This window comes from Artemia sp. Qi Xiang Cuo, chromosome 17, assembly GCF_049724085.1.
Source record: "Artemia sp. Qi Xiang Cuo chromosome 17, ASM4972408v1, whole genome shotgun sequence".
Lineage (NCBI taxonomy): Eukaryota > Metazoa > Arthropoda > Branchiopoda > Anostraca > Artemiidae > Artemia > Artemia sp. Qi Xiang Cuo.
Genome location: NC_142810.1, coordinates 44866921 through 44872409, shown reverse-complemented (window position 1 = coordinate 44872409; position 5489 = coordinate 44866921).

Here is a 5489-nt window from a genome sequence, read left to right as displayed (position 1 = left end):
AAGCAAAATAGTACCTTGGAATATACTGTTAATTGACAGGTAGCTTAGTTGTCTAAATGATAGCTTAGTTGTAAAAAATTCCGCATTTGTGTTATTTCCAAGCTCCAACAAGTAATGGTTAAAATCTCCCATAGCATGCACGGCTTTCTTGTAAGCGACCCTAAATTCTGACAAAGATTCTAAAACTGCTAAGACGTTTCAAAGTGGTTAGAACTAGGTGTCCTGTAAACAGGGCCGTAAAGTACAGGGGGGAAGGGGCGACGACCCCCCAATGTTTCTGGTCACTTGGTGAAAAAAATAATTCAGTAAAATCGTGGCGCTTTGCGCCACGATTTTTAAATGCAGTGGTTTTACCGACTCGTGCAGGGATTTTACGTATTGTATTCGAAACAGAAATTCTGCTAATTATTGACAAAAACAGTCAGTGAAAATGACCAGCCAGCCGGTAAATTTTCTTGCTCCCCCCCTCTAACATTTTGGCTAGAAACGACACTGCCAGTATATAAGAGTGATAAAAATTTCGACATCATGTTTTCTTTTTTTATTAACAACAAAAGACTCAAATTGATCTTCAACCCAGACACCTAAAGTATCTTTAACGTTTACAGAAATATCATCCCGCACGTAAATTCCTTATACACCTTTCCTCATCTGCGCTCCATTTTTATAACAAAAAGAACCTCCAAATGAATCCAAACTTAAAGGTGAAATTTAACTCAAGAAAGGCTCAGTTAGAGATGTCACATGGAAACAGATTATTTTCATTAACTATGGTAAGCAGTGTATCAAACGCTGTTTCAAGCCCCTGATAATTATACGTGGCATCGACAAGATCACTTGATGATTTATTCCGCCTCAGACCAAAGGATTAATCTACTTAGAAACAGGAATGTTTAGATCTGAACTCACTTTTTCATTCCACCAATCACGTTCACAAAGGCCTTGTTCACATATATTAGCCAAATTAAAGAAATTTCCTGCAAGATCAGATAAGAAGAGACATTTGTAAAAAAAAGTTCACCTTACTGTCACCAAAACAGTTTAGTCACTCTCCTGTCTGTTAGCCGAAACCGTGGCTTCTTGAAGACGGCTCAGCGAGATATATATATATATATATATATATATATATATATATATATATATATATTTATATATATATATATATATATATATATATATATATATATATATATATATATATATATATATATATATATATATATATATATATATATATATATATATATATATATATATATATATATATATATATATATATATATATATATATATATATATACCTTGTTCAAGTGCCCATTATCTCAGTTACTAAATTAGGAAGACATTTTTTTTTTTTTTTTACCAAGTATCTGTCATACACTAATATATATATATATATATATATATATATATATATATATATATATATATATATATATATATATATATATATTGGATTTGAATTTTGCTTAAAAATTTAATATATGAACGGCGCCACGAAAAAAGAAATTAAAATCAGGCCCTACACCTAGTCGATCCAGCCCTGATGATTACCAGTAATATACTTATTTATAAATTACAAATGAGTAAATGCTCATTTGTAATTTGAAATTTTTCTTTCTTTTTCTTTACCATTATGTCCTACTGTTAATCTTTTAAGGTTTTGATTCTTTTTCACTGTCAAATCTTTCTTAAACCCTATTCCTAAGATTGAGATGGAAAAAAATTATTTCTTTTTTTACGGAAAATTGAGTTAGAAATATAGAAAGCTCACCTTGTGAAAGCCAGAATGTCGTAACTGACACCCGTAGTTAAAATTGAGTTACGAACCCCACCAGAGTTATTTTTTACGAGCTTTCTAATGGTGTAGTTCGTTTTGTTGTACGATGCCTCCCGGCTGAGCAAACAAAAAATTCAGCTTTATCGTAAGTGCATGTTTTTCACTTTTGTGAAAGCAGAAATTGTCGTAACTGACCGGATGATCAACATCTGGTCAGTTACGACATCAAATGAACAAAGTTTGTACATCAAACGAACAGGGCTGGATTCTCAGCAGGCCTCCAAGGTCTATAAATACGCTAATGTTCCATTTTCCAAAGTTAAACAACTTCAATATAAACAAGGTACTTGGAAAGAGTCGGTTACAAACAGCCGTTTTCTGATGAATCAGTCTCTGAAATAAACATTGCTATGTAGGGTAAACTTAAGGCAAGAAAACACACTTCTTCCACAAAAGTGATTGATTTTCTTGAGGTCCCAAAGCTGTTGGATTTCAAACCTGTTATTCCTATTGAAAAAAAAGATGTGCAATCAGCCTACAGGTTTATGTCTCCCCTAAATGTGGAGTACTACAATTGTGTTTCTGCAAGCATGAATCAAGACAACAACCACCAACCCACTTCAGTACAGAGAGCATGCTCAGAAGAAGACGCTGCAACCCCCTCTCCTCACAAACAAATCTGGGAAAAGGGGAAAGGCAAACAGTAAAGACCGAAGAAGTTACCTTGCATTTTTTTTTTCAAGTAATCGGAATTTTTCAAGTTGTATTATAGTCACTTTGTATTAAATTTGCCTGTTCCTGAGAAAACCTTGAGGATAAATTGTCGTAACAACATGGAATAGGAACCCAAGCACTGTCTTCACTTTTGTCGTAACTACTTTAGCATCAAAACAGGGCGGGCTAAAATGTTGTATCTGTTTTTTGTTCGACCTTTTGACCTAGTAAATCTTATCCAACTGGACGAAAATTCTACCAAGAGGTCTTCCTGACTAGCGACTTTAAATTGGCGTTTGATTCGTTTTTCTTATCAACCATACGTTCATCTTCACAAAAACTGATTTTTTCAATTGCGTTTTTCTCGGAATTTTTAAAAGTGGGGTTACGACATTCTTGCTTTCACAAGGCGAGCTGAAACCTTGCACTGCACTTGTATTGTTCAAGATTTGTATTTTGTCCAAAATGTTTAACAATGATTTAGGAGTTCCATGTTGCAAGGGTGTCGCTGTAAGATTGATGTTAATGATGTGAAAAAGGACATGTCCGGCTTTCGCCCCTCTGCTTTTCAAAAACATTTATTGTCTGCAGGTGTTTCATTCTTTGACAAACTTTTTTCTTTATTTTCTTTATTTATTTTTTTTATAGTATGGTAACCCGAATATACTGATGCTTCTAAGTGTCTTTCTTTGGTACTAATATAAGCCTGGCCTCCCCCATGCCATTCAGCGTGTCCCCAGGTGGCGATAGGGGAACGCTCTACAGATATGTAGGGTACCTCCATAGGAGGCACGGACCAAGAGGGGACCTTGTCCCTGGGGGTCCATAATAGAATCTGGGGCACCCTCGCCCGGTGTTGTAAATACAGGCGGAGGAGGAAGAAGGCCCCTCAAATGTACACTCAAAAGGGTCCACTGGTTTGTCCACAAGTCCCATGAGTTGCAAACCTTCTCCCAGTAATGGGTACTAGTAGTAATGGGTGATGCAGAACACCATCGCGGGAGGATCCTCTATAGGAGGACAACTGTGGCAGGGCGTAAGATCCAGATCTATGGACAACGGCCTCTGCAAAGGGCTGCCTCGACCTTTTCAGGTTACCTGCAAGACTGGAGACCTTGCGGTCAACTCTATTCCCACTTGCGGAGTGGCGCCCCTCGAGGAAATAGCCTAAGTAAACGACACAGCATTCGCACTGGATTCTGACTAATGGACAATTCTTCTGGGCTTGGTATGTTTTGATGGGCGTCTTTGGGCTGAAAAACCTCTTCCTAGCTAATTTATCTATTATGGGTTGCCTCCCCGTAGTAGCATAATATTTGTAGGCATGAATATATAATGGGTCGGAGGTAATAGTCTTGAGACTGTCTGTGCAGGATTTCGACTCTTGTTGATAGAAGAGCATCACCAAGTGCTGAAAACCATGTTGTGACCAAGATGGGCCCAGGATTTCACAAAGCCTCCATTCAATGGAGGTCCCAGGGACTTCTTGCTGACCGGTTCTAAGCCGGCTTATGCACTTCGGTGTAGCCTTGAGAAGATATGTCATCCCCGTCCTACACTGGTATCCGGGATCATTGCTTTTCCTGAGGCAATAATAATTTCAATGATTTAAAGAACATGAAAATTGAAACTTGGAATGTTACGACATTACAAAATGACTATCGTATCGACATTTTGACTGACGAATTCAGACGATTCGAACTGGATCTATTAGGAGTTTCAGAAACTCATATCCAAGGGGTAGGAAGCATGAAATTAAGTGATATAGAATTTGTTTACTCAGGCACGAAGGATGGGGTACATAGACAGGGAGTAGGGCTTATGATGAATAAGGAAGCTGCTAAGTCTTGTTTAGACTGGGAAGGTATTAATAATAGAATACTAATTGCTCATTTTATGACTAAAAAGTTCAGGGTATCAGTTATAGTAGTATACGCCCCTGTAGAACCGACTGACGGAGATACTAGTGACTCAGATGAATTTTACTTACAGTTACAGGAGCAAATAGACAAGGTCCCAGGTAGAAATATGATGTTATTACTGGGAGATTTTAACGCCCAGGTTGGTAGAAATAGGGATAGATGGTATCCCAGCCTAGGTAAATTTGGTGTAGGAACAGAAAACAGTAATGGATACAGACTTTTGCAATTTTGTAGGTATAACAATCTAGTTATAATCAATGCGGTGTTTGGTCATAAAATGGCTCATAAGTTAACATGGTATTAACGTGATGGTAAGACAGCAAACCTTATTGATTATGTAATTGTAAACCGAGGACTGGCAGGATCAATACAAGATACTAGGGTATATAGGAGTGCTGTTATTGATGCTAAAAATAATGATCTAGTAGTGTTCAGGGTTAATTTTAAGGTCAAATATAGAAAGGGTAACTATCTCTTTAGAAGTTATGATTTTGGTAGGGTCCAGGATGAGAATTTGAGAGAAAGTTTCCAGGAACAGTTGAATACTAAACTTGGGAGTTTAAAATTTGATAATGTGGAAGATTTGTTGGAATAATTTTAGAAAACTAATTTGTGAAGTTGCTGAAGGTGTATTAGGGAAGAAAGCTAGAACTGCAGCTAAGAATATTAGTGAAAAATCTTTTTGTTTAATAGAAAGGAGAAAGTACAAGAATTATCTGAGTGATAGATTGTATGAAAACAAAAGAAATGTAAAGAAAGTGGAGAAAGCATTAAAATATGAACTAAGGAGTTGTGAAGTGGAGGCCATGGATAAAATTGCCGAGGATCTGAAAGATGCAGCTAGACGTCATAATAGTAAAATATTGTACTGGTACGTTAACAAATTGAGAGGGAGTGGTCAATCCGGACTTGGCCCAAAGATAGGAATAGGGTCACAATTAGCGATAAGGAAAAAACTAAAGCGAGATGGTCCAAACATTTTGAGAACTTGCTTAACCGAGATAGAGTTGCAGGAAAAAATACAGAGGAAAATGAAAAAGTTTGTGATACCTTGGATGTGAAGGAAGATTTGT